The sequence below is a fragment of the Amblyomma maculatum genome, chromosome 7 (assembly GCF_055883805.1).
Source record: "Amblyomma maculatum isolate TAMU_Amacu chromosome 7, ASM5588380v1, whole genome shotgun sequence".
NCBI lineage: Eukaryota > Metazoa > Arthropoda > Arachnida > Ixodida > Ixodidae > Amblyomma > Amblyomma maculatum.
The window spans coordinates 81,717,061-81,735,438 of NC_139350.1; the positions used below are offsets into that span (position 1 = coordinate 81,717,061).

At 48.7% G+C, this 18,378-nt stretch overlaps 1 protein-coding gene and 1 non-coding gene across 2 annotated transcripts in view; one reads left to right on the forward strand and one right to left on the reverse strand.

The window, feature by feature from the left end:
* The window catches only part of LOC146183745 (uncharacterized), a 269,633-nt gene that overhangs the window by 206,706 nt on the left and 44,549 nt on the right, over positions 1 to 18,378 (reverse strand). The gene's annotated exons all lie outside the window — the stretch shown is intronic.
* TRNAC-GCA (transfer RNA cysteine (anticodon GCA)) lies at positions 11,961 to 12,032 on the forward strand. The gene has a single exon. It is a non-coding gene; the product is annotated as a tRNA-Cys (tRNA).

Sequence of the window (18,378 nt, forward strand, 5' to 3'; positions counted from 1 at the left end):
TTATAATCTCTCAGGTTGCTCTGCGGTGCATTTTATGACTACTCCTACTCCCGACATTACGTATAAAGTTTTACATGCAATGTCATCGTTAGGCTTCATGTTTTGATGTATGGATACTGTTAGGTTAGGAGCCTCCGGCGCCTAACAGCTTGCCGGGCTCTCGGGTCGCCCCCTGGGACTCGCTGACTTGGTCCCCCTCAGTTGTGTGCGTACAGCGGGACACCCCGCGGTGAAAGAATGACCATCGCCGGAGCACTGAGTTTTTTGTGTCGAGGTCTGCGACTCGGACGAAGACAAGCTAGCCGTCCTCGCGAGCCCTTCGGTTTCTGAGAATTGAAGCGTTTTATGGCCCTTCGAAGATTCGCCGCGCGGAGATGCCCCAGATACGGAGACAGGATGGGGACCACTCGTGCACCTCGGACCACACGTGTGGCTCCTGCTGCGAGCTGTATTGTTCATTGAGTGCTTTTTCCTGTCAGTTTGCGGGGCTGTAGCCACGTGTTTAGACGCTCGATGGTTTCGAGGAAACGCGTGGTGCGGGAAAGTCAAAACAGTTTCATTAACTCCGGCACACCATTGGCTCGTTCCAAAATCCTAGGATTGGCCACCAGAATCTGGACCGTGATTGATATGTAGGAGGTGCCCCAGTATCCTGGGAAACTGATTTAAGGAGATGTTTTGGCGCGAAATGGGGAAAGCGTGCCGGGTCTCGGCCGCCTCTGGGCTGCCATCTTTGCAAACGCCTTTCTTCATCTGCCCTGAACGTCTTTGGCCCTATCTTCAACAAACGGCCTTTATTCAAGACTTCTGCTGTTCTCCAACTCACAACGTGTCGCCGGACGAACGGACAAAGGAGCTTGGAGCTCTTCTTTCGGCCGATGCCCTATACGATCCACATCATCAACATCGTTCGACTGACGGAGGCCTTTTGAATTTAACTGATACTAAAGCCGTACGCATGAACCACACATTTCTAAGGCGCCAAGGTGAGCGTGAAATACCTCGTGAGCCTTCTACTGGCTCGTGCTTGCTTAGAAAGAAAACAGCTTCGATTTGTAACTGACGTAGTTTAAACATAACTGCCGACAGATGATCCATTGTCTATATGTTATATTATCCGTAGCAGCATCAGATTCCAAAATCCCTGTAAGATTTTACGCGCAGCTATCGATCAGGAGACTTGACCAGTATATCGATCACTCCTCCTCCCACTTGCTGAAAAAAACAAATACAGGACGGCGACCATTGCACGAACGGTTCAGGTCCTTTCACTTCGTGAAATACTGAAGTGAGGAATTTCAGTTTGACATGCATACATGTATATTGTGTAACTTCACATTTGATTTTGTTTGTTTGTTTGTTTTTTGCACAAATGCTCGTTATTCAACTCACACTCTTCTCTAGTCCGCTGCCCCGGCCATGCGGCGCCACAGTCGCCTCCCATCCCCTCTGGCAGCTGGTTTTGCAGCAGCCCCTCGCCGTGCTTTCCTTCCTCCTTCCCATCAAGCCACCTTCTGGATGGTTGCTTTGTTAGCCACGTTCCGGTCATGTATTCTTCCACTCTCGCCAAGCCCTCTTCCTTCCAACGGTAGACACACCTACTGCTACTTCCGCGTGGCAGGTTGCGCACTACTAATCAGCGTCGTCTTCCTCGCTATATAATCTGACCAGTACCTCCCCCATACTTCTGAGATTAACCCCGTCCTTTGCCAGCTGTATCCACAAAATCGCCTCAAAAGTCCTAATGCCATCCTCCTATCTCTGTTCTTGCGGCCCTCTGCTGCACTTGGCTTCTCTTGCAATTTAATTGGTTACACTTAACAGCCGCCGGTTATATAGACCTTGCATTGCATGTCCTGCCGATGCCCATTTCTTTGAGCATTTAAGCACTGTATAAAGAAATTCACCTGAGCAGCAACGAGGGTTTTGCCGTTTGTAGCTACGCTGATGCCGCCGTTCGTAAGAAGTTTTGGCAGCGCAGTACCGCTTTACGAAATAAAATTGGAATTCAGGCAGCTTGGTCAAGTCAATCGCCCATTATTCCGCCTTTTTTTGCTCTGAATGCGAGCAAATAGCAAGGAAACCACAACACAAAACAGAGGCAGCTAGCCCGATGACAGCAGCCGTAGTAGCGGAGCCGACTCACATAACCCTTCAACATGGCGTCGCGTAGCGCGATTCGCTAAAGTTCGCATAGATTGAAGAAATTTCGTATTTTCAGCTAGTCGTCCATCGGGGGCGAGGCTGGGTGCTGGGTCGACCTCCTCTAGCGCATTTCTCGTTCCTCTCTGCCCCACCGTCCTTCTGCGGCTTTTCATGTCACCTCGGGTCTTCCCGTTCTCGGAACATCTTGGAATCATAACAGAGTCAGTGTAGCCGTCATTAGCACGTCGTCCCCGCATTCCAGTGCGTCGCCGCCGGTTTTCGGACAAAAGGCGATATGAGCATGCAAAGTTGTGGAAAGGGGCTCCCGGATCACCGCGCAACCCGGATCCCAAGTTCCGGCACAAGCTAGGGTGCCTCGATGCGCGCCGGGCACCTTAGCACAGGCAGCTAGCCATCCCATCACGTAAGCACGAGCTGCGGAAGGTGCCGGGCTCGATTTCTGGTTCCGGACACACACTGTTGATACAATAGGTACAAGCTTTTGCCTGGTGTGGTGCTCGGCTTATCTGGGGTAAAATGATTGATAAAGAGATCTGTGGCCCTGCCTTGACTAAGTCGATTAACATACTGACTGGTAGTGATTTGTTATTAAATAAACAAGCAAGAAGGAAAAGAGTGTTGTCGGCCGCGGCAACTGCTATCTATAGAATCTGAAGCACCTGAGCGGCGGCCGGAGGGGAAAGAAAGGAGATAGGGAGAGGATAGCGAGAGGTAATGCAGAGGGGAGCGATAAGAGGAAAGGACAGGGGAGCTTTGTACACCACATTTTTAACCTGAACGCACCAGCGTCGACCGCCGAGTCGATAAGCGCCGTACGACGGAACACAGCGGCGATATGAGCGAGAATACGCTCGTTCGCACAGTTGCACGCTCGTTGCAGCTGTCCTCTGCAAGGCTGTTACGGGAAGCGGATCCAACCCCACCTACGTTTTTGTGCGTTATCGCATTTCCTTCTGTTCTCTGCATGCCGCTGAGAAAATTAGAAAAGGCCACGTGGCACCGTCTGCTTTCCTGTATGAGAGGAAGGTGCGAATTGATAAGCGAAGTAATCCCACCAGATTTCGTTGCCACAGGATGATTTGCCGCAGGAAAGTGCTACGTGGCCCATAGCAAAAAGAAACAAATGCTGATACGCATTTAGTATAATCAGCGGGCGTATATCGCATTCCATCCAACGCTAGCGCTACCACCTGACCGCTTATTTATAACTTGATGGAAGCGTTCAGAAAAGAGAAAGGATGCTGACGATAATGGGGGGGGGGGGGGGGGGGGAAGGGGGTGCTCGAAAGAAGTAGGAGTGAGGTCCCGTTCTTAGAACAGCCTAGCAGAGGACCGCTGCACCGGAGTGCTCATTGTGCGCACGGGCGTATTCTCGCTCATTTCGACGCTATGTTCCGCCGTACGGCGCTATCGACTCGGCGGTCGACGCTCGTGCGTTGAGGTTAAAAAAGTGGGGGGGTGTACATTATTTACAAAAACATACTCGTGCCACGACGCACTTTGACCCAGGCTCCCCTTTCACGAATAAAATGGATCCTCATCACCACCAATATCTCATGTAAACGCGCGTGCGGTGAACACTATAGGAGAGATCGTGTCTCCCTGCTTGACATCGTTCTTATTGGCATTTTGATTACCTTGTGCTGGTAAAGGTTGAAATACGGCAGAAAAAAATGGCATTACGAAATACCAATTTTAAAAGATTGCAGGTTCTTCTTTAAACAAAGATATCCATGGCGCTTCCTGAGCGTTGACTAGGACTTGCTACTGGTCTCGTTCGTGGTGTGATTATTATTTCTTCTTTTACCAACAGGGGCAAAGACATAAACTGCACCCTTGTACAAGCCACGCGAACACAAAGTGTCCCAACTCCTTCTTACGTGTGCAAAGCACGTTTTAACAATGCGAGTGATTTTCTTAGAACTGTTATTTTAATGGTGCGTATAGTTTCCCGGCCTGAAAGGTCACGTGAACTCTGAGGGTTGCTGCAGTGAACGGCTCCATATTGACTACTGCCACCTCGTATTTTCATCGCGTAACAAATACACCATTTTTTATTTTTTTTTTTTTTGCTTCGCCCTCGCGAAAATGGGGCCCCGTTGGCCGGGAATATTTTCTGAATCCAAGACTTCGGACTCCGCAAAGGCCCACATGATGCACGAGGGTGTGGCGCAAGTTCCAGAAGACACCAGGCCGTCGCTCTCGATATGCCTTGTGGAACTGCACGGGGAATGGTTAGGCTTCGCAACGAGACATTTGGAACATGTGGGCTCCTGCGCAGTCGTGGTTCCTTTGCAGTTTTTCGTCAGACATAACATCGAAGGAACTGCTCACATCTATGTTTCTGCCATGCAAAGCATTGTTCAAAAGTTCGGAAGCAGTAAAAAAAAATGTCACCTGTGGGCACATATAACTCGTACAGCCTTTAATGTGATTCAGGGCAGAGGATTCTATCGTATATGTTCATATATCCTCTCCCAGGCATATTTGCTGCACCAAACGGTGGTGAAGGCCTCATAAGAGGCCGACGCTGAGCGTTAGTGAACATAGGACATTGAGTCGATAGATTCCCTCGCAGCGGGGTTTCAAGTGCATCAAGGAAATCATGCTGATGACGAAAAAAAGATTACGGCACGAGGCCAAGTATGTACCTGGAAAACGTGGTTTTAGGGAGGAGGTATGCTTTTTAAAAGCGGCCTGCAATGTCATAGACGTTATTGGTGACTGCATGGACCTCAAGACGCATTTTTTTTTTTTTTTTTTGCAGAAGGCCGCACTTCTTGAGCAGCATGACACTTGATACTTGTCCTCACCCTCGACGAAAGACGCGAGCGCGCAGAGCTCCGGCTTGTATAGCCGCCAGTGCAAATCCTCCCCAAGGCAGTTGCGTAAGTTTGCACAAAGTTTCAAAGGTTCGATTTTAACCGCGCCAGATCCACACAACCAAAAATGAAAAGCGAATAACCAGGAAGGGTACCGAGCAAAGCGAAGGGGCACACAAAGGCAAACAAAAACCAGAGAGAACAAGAACACTGAGGCGAGCGCTACCTATACTGCGGTGACGTGATCGCTTCGTCGCACCTTTGTTCTCTTTTTTTCCCTCCTGCTTTCCTGAGCACACTCTGGGAAAAGGATAGAGTAAGGGTAAGAAGTCATCGCGACAAAGGCGAGTCGCGTGACCTGATGGGTTTTGATCCGCTTTGGTGCGCCCGCTGCCCTTCCTTTCTACGCGCAGGTGAAAGACGACGGGAGCTCCGCGGTGGTGAGCGCTGGCGTCGTTCCTCGCCTCGCACTGAGGGCCATTTGTCCCAAGGGCCGTTGGTCCTTCTCCAAACAAAAGCGAATACGGCGCAGTGCTCCAAAAGAACGAGCGAGTCCTGAAGCGTGCGTGGTGGGTGTTTTGCCAGCTTTTGAAGGCGCTCAATTTGCTTGCCGAGTTGTATTTTTTTTTTCCTTTACTTCACCAAACTGGAAAAGGGACAAACGCGAAAAAATAAAAAGTGAGAGCATGCCGGAGCTGGCAATCGCCTAGCCTAAAATTTTCGCTAGTATGGAATAAAGGGTGTTCGTTTACCGCATACGCGTCCTGTGCCCCTTCTGTGTACGTATGATAACACATAAGCTATGAGTAGAATTGTAGATGAGCACATTAATCAGCAAAGGCTGCTATAACTTAGTTGTCGCGCATATTTCTCACAAACAGCGATTTGTTCATGCAGCGCAAGACAAGTGCTTTGAGAACGCCGAGGAGGGTCGATATCACATCGCTCATTTTTTCGTTCCTTGATGTCCCCCCTTTCTTCCCCGGTGGTATCAACCCGCCGGGTTGTCCCATGGCAACCACCGTCATGTTGCGTCATTCCTGCGCCCATATCAGAACCTCCAATCTGGACCGTAAGAAAACTCTGCATGGTTCGCGGAGACGGATATCCCCCCCCCCCCCCCCCCGTACATTTTGCCACATGTCGACCGCGGCAGGCGATTTATATTTAATTCAGTCGCAATTTGTTTAGAATTAAAGTAATCGAATTCCACTTATGAAATGTACTCAATTGGTTATTTATTATTTATGCAATTAAGATATTACTTCTTACGCTATAGATTCCACGGTTGAATGCAGAGTTGTATGGCTGCACAAATTCTATAGTATCAGCATAAAAAAAAGTGCACAGCTTTAAAATTTCCTAATCCCTGTTTACACGACTCGATAGCGCCGGGTCGAGCCAGCGTTGGACAAACAAGGTCCCCCTTACTCGACCTGCTTGGTGTTTACATGAACTGCGCTTATAACGAGTAAGTGCAGCAGCGGTGCCTAGCGTCGAGATTCGAACTTACTGTGCTTCCTGCTCGTGTTTGATTCAGTCACGTTACCTTTTGCTATCGAGAGCTTCGCTCATTATTTTTTATCATTGATGAGGGCTATAAAACATTAATTTCGCTGACGCTTCTAACCGCACCGGGAACGTTTTGATCCCAGAGCTCCCCGTAACTCGACTCCTTGACTCGACACCGTCAGCAAGCTTTTAGTCAAGCGGCTCGAGCGAGATATTCTACACACTGCCGGCGAGTTGACTCGCTTCAATCGCCTACTTTACTCGAGCCGACAGCGTATACATGAACTCGACAACTGGCTTTTTTTACTGGACAGGCTAACTCGACCCGACTGTGTGGAGTCCATTTATACAGGGCTATGCAGGAAAGTGTGCATGTGTGCGGGGGGATGGAGATACATATTTCAGCATAAGAACGCGGCAATGTTTTCCCCTAGTTAAATCGAGTAGGCGTGCGAAAGCATGTATCTAGCCCTGTATGCTAATGGTTTTGCTTTCCGTTTAGAAAATTATCAAGATGACGAGATGCAACGCAAAGAGCGAAACAGTGGCAGTAAAACACGAGGGTCATGACGTGCTGCGTGATGGAGAGGTTCCGTACACGCTTCACTAGCTCGAATCCACTCCGCTTCGACGGTTTTTTCTTTTCCTTCTCGCTGTTGCTTTATGAGGCTGACAAGGTCACTTCAAGGACCAAGAATGCACAATTTTCACAAGGTCATACCAAGGTGAATGCAGGCATGGAACTGCTGAGCGAATTTTTCGTTGAGTAGAGCTTTCGCTGCGAAACGGACGAGTACTATAGGGCCCAAAAGAAAATATCAGGAATCGGAGACAGCTGCACTGCCCCCCCCCCCCCCCCCTTATTGTGAGAGGCCTAGGGTCTGTAATAAAGAAGGAGGGGAAAAGTCATAAATTTGCTTAGTCCTGGCTATTCTGAAACCTGCCGACGGGGTAACAGCACACCTTCTTTTTTTGTTTTTTAAGTTTGCAAATATCTGCACTCCACAAGGAGAGCGAACAAAATAGATAATGGAGAAACCTGGAATACTTTGCTGCGTGGCTCGGACCCTGAACTCCAGTTCCTAATCAGCCGACTGGCAGAAGTGGCCGGTGGGACACAATACCTCTCGGCTCGCATCTGAAGAGGTACTAAATAACTCCCGGCTCGCATCTGAAGAGGCACTAGCTACCTCCCTGTCCCTTACGCCTTGCGAGCCACGAGGGGCCAGAAGGGAACAGCCATTTTCTGTAGGGAATAAATGTTTTTCCTCCTCCTCCTCCTCTGACGCAGCGGCGGAGCTAAAAGACAGCAACCCTGTTCGCACCTGCTTCCACTGGCCGATACTTTGCCTCTGCGAAGCCGATACACTTGCATTATTTACGGGTGCGCGTGATTTTGTGGTGAGGAAACTGGCACAAGAAAAATAATAGTATATAGATTAACGCAGCAAGGACGCTCGATAATTGTACCTATTCAGATGAGCCGTAATCAATGCAGTATGTTATATTCCCATGAGGGCAACTTCAAACGCCATTAGTTGTACCCATGAAGCGGCAGCGAGCGGAACTGCGTTTAGTGCCTTGGCAGCCGGCGCACCTGATAATTTAGTCACCGCATTGAAATCAAAGCTGCGTGTTTCTTTTTGCAGTAGGTTCTTCGCACTCGGGTGAACAAAACAGACGGTATTTTCTTAGCGCGTACACTTGCTTCGAATCTCAACGCACTTTAATCTTCATTTATTGCAACAAGAAGATCCATCCTAAAGCTTCACATATTCGCTTTCAACTTTAATATATATTCTAATCTCAGCTAACGAAGCAACGTTGGACTGTTTCTCGGGTAGGTGCTCATGTAATTGAAGAATGATGATTTTGTCTAGTTGAACTGCAAGCGGTATTTCTGAAGGGAATTGGTGAACTTTTGTGCACATACGTCGACGAAAAATACTATTTTGATAGATTTCGAAAACGAAGGAATTCACACTCTTATTGATAACTGCAAAGACAGCAGTGTTTTTCTGCGCCATCAGCTGGGAAGATTCTTGCCCGTTCACACTTGTGACTAGCAGCGGTCGCGCGACCGTTTTGGTCGAAAAGCGACAGTCGCAAATGGTCGCATCGGTCGAAAAGCGACTGCCGCGGGCCGATCGGGCACTGCTCGAATTTCTAGTCGCGCGACTACTAGTCGCAAACCATTTCACCAATCAGCGAGGTCCCGGAGTACTCGATCGAACACCTTCTCAATGCAATTAAAGAATACCCCTACCTTTTCAACAAACGGCACCCGGAATTCAAAGGCAGGGAGAAGGATATGGCCTGGGAGGAGATTTGAAAGATATTCGGACTATCCGGTAAGTACTATGAACTTTTGAGAAATGGGTTTTTCACGCAGGCGCAACATTTTATATTGACACCGTCTATTCGTCGTCGGCGTTCTCGCCTGAAAAAGCTGAAGTGTCTGGCAAGCGGCTGTTACCGACGTTCGCTGTCATCGCCCTGCAGGTCTCCTACTCCCAACTCGTTTTTCGAGAAGGCGACAGCCGCAAGTATGAACACGGTAGTGGCGAGCTCCTCTCCTCTGGTCGCGCGACTGGTAGTCGCGCGACCTCATCTAGTCGCAAGTGTGAATAGACCTTTAGGGCTTTTTCACCCTTCGGAGTTATTTTTTCCTATTCAGGGGCTTCATTCCACACGATTTTTTCCAAACACTCTAGTGTTCGCGCATTAGCAGTTCGGAACATGCACATTTATTGGCACCATTGATTTCTGTCACGCATTGTTTTCCTCTCGTCGCCATTTTTACTTGCAAAGAAGAGCAGCACGGTGCACCATGAAAAGCAGCAAAGTGTGAAGACACAAGCGTCGCTTCTATAAGGGGGCTTTCAGTACCAGATTTTAAGATTGAGATCCCAGTAACTATCACGATTAAAGAACTTAAAGATCAAATATCGCTTCTTTGGTTTTATACGAGGGCAATGTTCATGCTTGCTCTTTCTTTTTTTTTTCGTGTTTGCAAGCCGTGCTGACGGCGAGCCGTACGTACCCGAGTGGGCGGGGGTGCTCAAGAAGGCTCCGCGCTTGTCTCCGTCTTACTAAACATTTTTTTGCACAGTGATTCTGCGTTGGTTTGAAGTGTGCATATATGCATTTGTTGGCTGGTTCAGGTGCGTGCATCCCGTGCGTGTGTGTGTGTGTGTGTGTGTGTGTGTGTGTGTGTGTGTGTGTGTGTGTGTGTGTGTGTGTGTGTGTGTGTGTGTGTGTGTGTGTGTGTGTGTGTGTGTGTGTGTGTGTGTGTGTGTGTGTGTGTGTGCGTGCGTGTGTGTGTGTGTGTGTGTGTGTGTGTGTGTGTTGGTTGGTTGGTTGGTTGGTTGGTTTGGTTGGTTTGTGGGGTTTAACGTCCCAAAGCAACTCAGGCTATGAGAGACGCCGTAGTGGAGGACTCCGGTAATTTCGACCACCTGGGGTTCTTTAACGTGCACTGACATCGCACAGCACACGGGCGCCTTGCTTTTCGCCTCCATCGAAAAGCTGCCGCCGAGGCCGGGATTGGATCCCGCGTCCTTGGGAACAGTAGTCGAGCGCCGTAACCACTGCGCCACCCCGGCGGTGTGTGTGTGTGTGTGTGTGTGTGTGTGTGTGTGTGTGTGTGTGTGTGTGTGTGTGTGTGTGTGTGTGTGTGTGTGTGTGTGTGTGTGTGTGTGTGTGTGTGTGTGTGTGTGTGTGTGTGTGTGTGTGTGTGTGTGTGTGTGTGTGTGTGTGTGTGTGTGTGTGTGTGTGTGTGTGTGTGTGTGTGTGTGTGTGTGTGTGTGTGTGTGTGTGTGTGTGTGTGTGTGTGTGTGTGTGTGTGTGTGTGTGTGTGTGTGTGTGTGTGTGTGTGTGTGTGTGTGTGTGTGTGTGTGTGTGTGTGTGTGTGTGTGTGTGTGTGTGTGTGTGTGTGTGTGTGTGTGTGTGTGTGTGTGTGTGTGTGTGTGTGTGTGTGTGTGTGTGTGTGTGTGTGTGTGTGTGTGTGTGTGTGTGTGTGTGTGTGTGTGTGTGTGTGTGTGTGTGTGTGTGTGTGTGTGTGTGTGTGTGTGTGTGTGTGTGTGTGTGTGTGTGTGTGTGTGTGTGTGTGTGTGTGTGTGTGTGTGTGTGTGTGTGTGTGTGTGTGTGTGTGTGTGTGTGTGTGTGTGTGTGTGTTTCCCGGCTGATCCAATACCTGCTTCCCACAGAGAGACTGCGTGTCTGCGGAGGGTTTAGCAGTGAATTGTGGTCTGAGCAAGGAACGGATACTGACACTCTCGCTTAGGACAACGGCGACTGTCCTAAGTCTAAGGGCGATCAAGCTCAGTGTTTCTCAATATACTGTCGTCCTTTTAATTGTATTGTACCGTTTGTTTACTGGCCGTGATCGAGTCTTTTAATTAATTGAGTTTTTTTCCATTTTAGCCGGCCCTATCGAGAGGCTTATTCGACGAAGTAAGGAGGCGGGATCTAACAAGAAAGAAGAAACATCACCCAGCAATGAAAATCAAAGAAGAAATACGACAGCATGCTAAGAATTTTACTGACCAGAAAGGAAGTGCACTCAAAAGTGAATTCACGGCCGTTATCGAGCTGACATTCTGCCTCCGCGATCGCTCCCTCGATGCCGCGCATAATAGCCGAACATGTCCCCGAGATGCGAGATTTTTTGGTGAGACCTGTTCACGCATGGTCCGTCGACACTTTACGTGAGCAATACGTGCGTGCAAAGATAGAGCCCAGCTGCTCAAAAGAGAAAATATATATAAATATTTACATAGTGAAACGGGGAAAACACAAAGAGTTGCGGTAGTGGACGTAGGTTGCGTGATTACGGGCCCAATTGCTGGAGGCGCAAACGAACTAGACTTACAAAGGAGGTAACAGCGTTGAGCCGGCACTTAATTTTTTCTTCACAGACGCGTTAGCTAAATCAACAGTTGGAATGCCTGGCGATACACGCTCACATTACACTGTAATTCAGCATACAGTTCTCAGTTATCATGGTACTCAATAATACGACGATATTGTTGATAACTTATTGCCGTATTGATTACAGTGGTTAAGTACGGAGTAGTTATTATCGAAGCGTCGCTATGGTGGAGGAACTGCAGACAGAATCCGCAAGACTATTCCATCCCACTATACCGCATCGGACGCATCTGAGAGCAGCAGCCTTCGTTCCAATATCGAACAGCGACAAGTCGCGATGTCGAGACGAGGCCCGTTGAAATGCTGCCCACGTTCGCGAGCTGCTACGCAGAAAAAAAAAAAAAAAGAACAAGGGAGAAAGGAGTGTCGGCGCACTGAGGCGCGCAAATCAGGCGCGGCGCGAAGCCCTCTACGGCGATGAGCTGACGCGCATCGTCGTCGACGCTCTCGACGTCAAGGTCAGACGCCCTTTACGACGGAATCAGCAAGTATCGATAACTCAAGCTCAGCCACACTGCTCTGCAATGTGGGAGTATAGCTCAGTGGCAGAGCATTCGACTGCAGATCGAGAGGTCCCCGGTTCAAATCCGGGTGCTCCCTTGCGCTGTCATAAAAGCGGCGCTGCTTTTTTTTCTTTCACTCACTATTTCTCTGGCCTAGAGCTTGACGCACTATGTCGACTCTGACGCTGTCTTTCTGTCCTTATATATATATTTGATCGGAGAACAAAAGTCCTCCCGCATGTTTTAGGAGTTTTGCGAGCTACTCAAGTCGTTTAAAAAAAAAAAAAAAAAAAAAAATAGATGTTAATGAATTGCCCGCGCACAAAAATATAAAAAACAAAAAAAAAGCGCAACGCTGATTCGTAATAACCAACCCGTTATACTTCCACGTTTACGCACTCACTGACACAAGTGCTTAGCTATCGCTGTTTGAGAACGAACGTTGCAGGGTCGGTTGCGTCCGTTCTTCTGTTAGTAGCCGCGAAGGAGCTGCTATAGCTTTCAAATTTACATGACGAGTTGGTCACGAAACATCAAAATACGCCTCCATCAAAATAACAAAAGCCTGGTCACATTGTTTCGTTCAAGGACAAAGGAAAAATGCAACTCAGTTTCAATGAGCATAGACGCGAAATCAAAGCTATTGCGATTATGTTTCCCGCAGTGGCAGGCTTCATTTGTTTACAAGGACTGTAAACAAGAACTTGATAACGAGCGCGAAAAGCGAAACTTGCCAGCGATGCGATGGTGTCAGCAGTGTATTACGCTAAAGCAGACCGAGCTCATAGCTGGTCTTTTCTTCGTCGAGCGCGTTGGATGTGGCAGTGACGGGCACAGACATGGCAGTAATTCAACTGCAGTAATGAATTTACTGTAATTGAATTAATTTTTTAGTAATTTGTAATGCAATAAATTACTTTTACGATTTGGTAGTTTAGTAATGTAATGCATTAAATTTTGGTAGTAATTTCGCAGCAAAAGTAATTATTTCCTTTCAAAATTACTTTTACTAAAGTTTTCCACTACTCCTTCAATAGACAACAAAGTAGAGTGCCGCGAAAGCAGGAACGATGTGCAGCAAGCCGAATCCAGCGCAACGGATCGGCAAGAGGAGATAGAATTGAGCAGAACAGTGGGTCTGAGACCTCGTGTGTTGCCGGCCGGGTCACTTAGAGCGGCTATTCCATGGCAACAATTCTCCAAGCAGGGAGCTGAAAACTAGTTGGGAGCGTGGCGCAGTGGCACTCCCTGTTGCGTCAGCTAGGGCATAGTGGCGCCTGGTTAAAGTCGTCACCATGGGGCGAGGGAGGATCGGGGTGGGTGGGAGATAGGCGAAAGGGTCCATGGCGTGAGCCACCGTGGCTTGAGCATTACTGAGCAGTGAGCACAAGGTGCCGACATCGATTCTTGGAACTGCGGAAGCAATAAATAACATAGCTTCTTTGGGTCCTTCAAATGGCGGAGACAGCTCCGGCCAACAAGACGCTGGGTTCGCCGGTCATTGTACGATCGGTCGACAATGTTTTTTTTTTTTTTTTTTTTTTTTTTGGGGGGGGGGAAGGGGTGTCTTGTTTCTGTAATGGCAAGTGCTGTAAGAAAGAAAGAAAGAAAGAGGAAAGGAATAGCTCTATGGGACGGAATCTGGCGGGAAGACGAAAGAATGTGTATGCTTCGCGCCTGGAGAACAAGTTGCTTTGTTTACTAGCTTTACTTAATTATTGCTTGGATGGAAACTAGAAAGTTTTTAAAAGAAATTGAATTGAAGGCCCAGCAATCTCAATTACAGCTCGCATCATTCCTAGACACCCCGAGCCTGGACGCCGAGCGTGGCAAAATGCAATCAGTGTGAGGTGCACCATCCTAGACCACTGCACGGGATAAAGCACTTTATCCGCAGGCCTGGGGCGGGTCCGGGCCTGTGAAAGGATGGGCCTGGGCTGGTCTGGGCTCGGGCCTACGAATGACCAGCTGGTCTAACCGAATGCCTACTGCTTACATTCTTATGTTTTGTCTGGTTAACGGGGGAAGGCAATTCCCAAACTTTCCAAAAACGTTTTAATCCACGGTAACGCTTATGACATGTCTGGGATCCAAAAAGAAAATTAAAGCAATGTGAACCGAATATATGCAAATAAAAAAGCAAATACATATGTAAAGTTCGCTCAGCTTTTAGGGTGTCATTCGGTCCTCCGCATAGAATGCACGACACGGGCTGTCTGTTCTGAGATATTACTCCTGCGGTACGTGTTCGCGGTATCACCGAGCTTGAGGAAGCACTTATCGCCAAGTGCCGCCCTACAGGGGGTCGGCGTCAGCTGTATTGTCGGCCACCAAAGGACCCGTTTCCGTCCCTTTTCTCTTTCCTATCGCGATGCCATCTGCGCACAGCGATCTGTGCAGTAGCCGCATTGTTCGAAAGCGGATGCGTTTTCCGTCCATTTTCAAGACACCAATCTGCGGTGGGCGACGTGTGTGCCACGCAGATGGTTGTCTGGGCTACCTGAAGAGGGTTGACGTCACCGCACGCGCGGCGCGCGCGAGAGGCTGGCGTTCGCTTCTCATGTGGGGCAGTGGAAGAAGCTGGGAAGATCCGCTTTCCAATAGCGTCAGCGCGTTAGAACGGACCATTTTACGACCACTTTTGAGTCTTTTCGCCGTACACACGCAAGCATCAAGTGTGTGTTGCGAAAAAGAAAAAAGAGAAGCTGAAAAGAAACCAAATAACTCCGCTACTCGTTCGCATGGCGCATTTCGTCCCCCCCCCTCCCGGGCCTGCCCCATTCTCCACACGCGAGCGCTTCTTTTCTCTAAACAAAGATAAAGCGGCCTCGCCGGGGTGGTGCAGTGGTTACGGCGCTCCACTACTGTTCCCAAGGGTGCGGGATCCAATCCCGGCCTCGGCGGCCGCTTTTCGGTGAAGGCGATAAGCAAGGCGCCCGTGTGCTGTGCGATGTCAGTGCACGTTAAAGAACCCCAGGTGGTCGAAATTTCAGCAGTCCTCCACTACAGCGTCTCTCATAGCCTAAGTCGCTTTGGGACGTTAAACTCCAGAAACCCACCAAACCAAAGATAAAGCGGGAAAGATGCGCTCGACTCTTCTGTCAGTGGCAATGCGCCGGAGCGGGAATGCGTTTGAGAAAAAAAAAAAGGAAAGAAAGAAACTTCCACGCGGCGGGCAGCCCACCCATCAAGTAGCACTGCTCATATCAAATCTGCCTTGGTGCACTGAGCGCCAGACATACCGGTGCAATTGGCAGCACTGTACTGAGAGTTCCGGCAGAATCTGGCAGCAGGGTCCGTCAGGACTATTTTTCTTTTCTGCTTCCTCGGCCAGAATGCGGGGTCGTGATTCACCACGGTCGTCAGACATGGCTAAAAGAATTCTTCAGTGCGTGCTGTTAGGTTGCTTTGTGACTAGCGAAAATGTTTACGCCTATTTTGAAAACGATAAGTTGCAAATCAAGATGCAGAAGACTAAGGTATGTTCAACAGCCTCGGGAAGGAACAGCAGTTTACACTAGGTAGCGAAGTACTGGAAGTAGTAGGCGAATATGTCTACTTAGGACAGGTAGTAACCGCAGATCCGGGCCATGAAAAGGAAATAACAAGACAAGTTCTTTGCGCAGCCTCAAATTGTACGTCAAGCCCGTGTGCAGTAGGCACGAATAAGTTCAGTGCAGCAACGCCCTCGGATATCTACAAGAAATTCGCAAAGTGAAACGCATTGTGCACGTCAGGTTGAAGGTAAGTTTCAATCTTTTGCCACTCGTTTTTGCATGGCGTCAGTAATTAGGATTCCGGAACTGCATATGCACACTCCACCTTTGTTTGCCTGTCCGGATTCAAGCAGATCATGAGATGTGAAAATACAGACGAAATGGTGTAGATGGGCGATAAGGGCTTGCGTTGTTTTCCTCTCTGTCCCTTTACTTTGCGCCGCTTTCGTGCCATATGAACACAGATAAAGCAGAAGGTGAAGAAAGAGCAATCAAACCACATACATGAAACATTATCTCGTTCTTGCACGCCGCACTGTCTGCTCTGAGCCATCACTGTCTACTGTTTCGCTCCCGCACGAGTTCCAAGTACAGGAATCGAAAAATCTTGATTTTCGTTGTTTTCCTGCTGTATTTCGGTAGCTGTTATGGTAACCTGAAACTTGACAGTAAATTTAGCACCGTGCATTACTGCAAGTTTTCTGTTTATTCCTGCGGATAGCCGCAATGTGATCAGAAAGAACACTGCGGGGGCGATATCGGCGGCATCGTATCCAAACAGCCTTTTGTTGTTGTTGTTGTTGTTGTTTTTTTGCTGCAGTTAAATTCAAAAAGGGCTTCCGTCCGCTCGTCCGGCGACACGTTGCAAGTTGGACAGCAGCAGAAGTCATAATTAGAAAGGCCGTTTTATTGAAGACGGGCCAAATACAGGGCAGACAAAGAAAGGCGGTTACCAAGATGGCAGTCCGAGACGGTCGAGACCCGGCGCGCTCCCCACATTTCGTGCCAAAACATCTCCTTAAATCAGTTTCCCGGGATATTGGGGCACATCCTACCCATCAATCACGGTCCAACTTCTGGTGACCAATGCCGAGACCCGAAAGCCCGGTAAGCTGTTAGGTGCCCGAGGCTTCCAACTTAACAGCTCCCAGATGGCGCAAATGCACGGCTGAAAGCTGAAACTGCTGAAACTATGGTGCTTCGATGCCCTTCGCCTCTGCTTTCAGGGTGGAGACACTACTCTCTCCGGCTGCATGTTGGGTCTCACTCGCCCGTTCAGAAGCATAGAGCGCAATGGGGCGGCAGGCGGTTTCGATTTGTAAAACTATCGCTATCGTGCGAATTTCCGAAGATTTGCTGTTCTACTATGGCAGGATGGAATCAGAGAACGTTGTAGCTGTGAAACGAAGTGAATTGCGTTGAATTCTGTCGTATTTTGTTGGTCATCTGCCCAGAAGCTCTTTGCCTTGAGAACAGTCTTTGCATTCCGATACGCGTAGTATAACCCCGTCGCAGTTTGCTCATCTGTGATAGTCAAAATTTCGATTCCCTGGGGCCAGCGTCGAGGCCGCACGGTGCTAGGCATGTGTGACAATATTACAAGTCCTCGGCTAACGTGAACGTTTGCGAGTTAGAAACACCACGGCATCACAAACACCGATTCCATCGTCGTCAAGGTATTCCCTCTCATCGCCACCTCGAGAGGAAACCCAATTACACATATTTATAGTTTCCTTAAGCTAATTTGGGTTCTTTCATTTGCAATCATCTCACATTTCAAGCGCTGTAAATATTACAGGCATCCAGGGGACAATGACCGGGAGGGGGGGGGGGGGGGGCGGCTCAGTGGACAATATTCTGTGGAGAAACAATTCTAACCTCCAGTTATTAAACAAACGTGTTCGTGAAATATCACGTGTAAGCAAGTGTAGCAGGCGTCCGTTTTGTGTGTTCACGTTTCTCAATGGTCATTCCTCTTATTTTATGGCCAAGGAGGGGAGGTCCCTCTTTGTGTCCCTTTGCGGGAGGGGCCCGATGCAGTGTTGCCAATTCCGAGGAAGCGACCTTGGCTCGGACGCGGGACGGAAGCCCACCCCAACGTTTCTAGGAAGAGGACGTTTGCACGTGTGCGTCCCTTCTCTCTGCGTGTTTCTGTGTTTTCGGAGCGTGTTTATGTTTCTTTCAAGTGCGAGGCTGTCAACTTTGACGATGAGCAGAGCACGAGAGGACTGCGGGAAACGGGCGAAGCGGGCAGTGTGTGTCCAAACGTGTGCGTAAGCGTTTAGTTGTGCGAAATCGTGCCTAGTAGTTTTCCTGTAACCAACCCTTGTACAGCCTCGTCCACTTCTAGCTAGAACACGGTCACTGCTTTTAAAGCAACATTGCATCCGACCCGGCCACGCAGTAATCTAAAGTGGCTGGCCATGTGAAGCAGCACATCCGTGTCTCTGTGTGCTTGCATCGCTTTGCATCGATATCTGCCTGCGTCAGATACAATGTTGCTTTAAAAGCAGTGACCGTGTTCTAGCTAGAAGTGGACGACCCTGTACATTGTGTGCATTCATATATTAAACTTCATTAACACTAACTTGTAGTCCGTTCTTCTATCCTTTTGTACATTCTTTTCCGCGTTAGCACTGCAAAAGTAGCACATCGTTCAAAGCTTCAGATAGGGCACCCCTAGCCATCTCCAAGAGGGACCTAAAATCCACTACTGCAGACGTATCGTACTTTTACTTTCAGCTCTGCCAGAGACGGGCACGACAGTGAGCGTATATGAGTTAATTTACAAGCGAGTTGAAGAAAAATCTTCATTAATCAATCGACCATAATATATCTGACAGGCTATCAATTTCCTGAGTGCGAGAAGTAGCACCTACGAAGACGACACCGTGACAGACACAAATCTTCATACGAAGTAAACATGCACAGGAGGAAAGAACAACT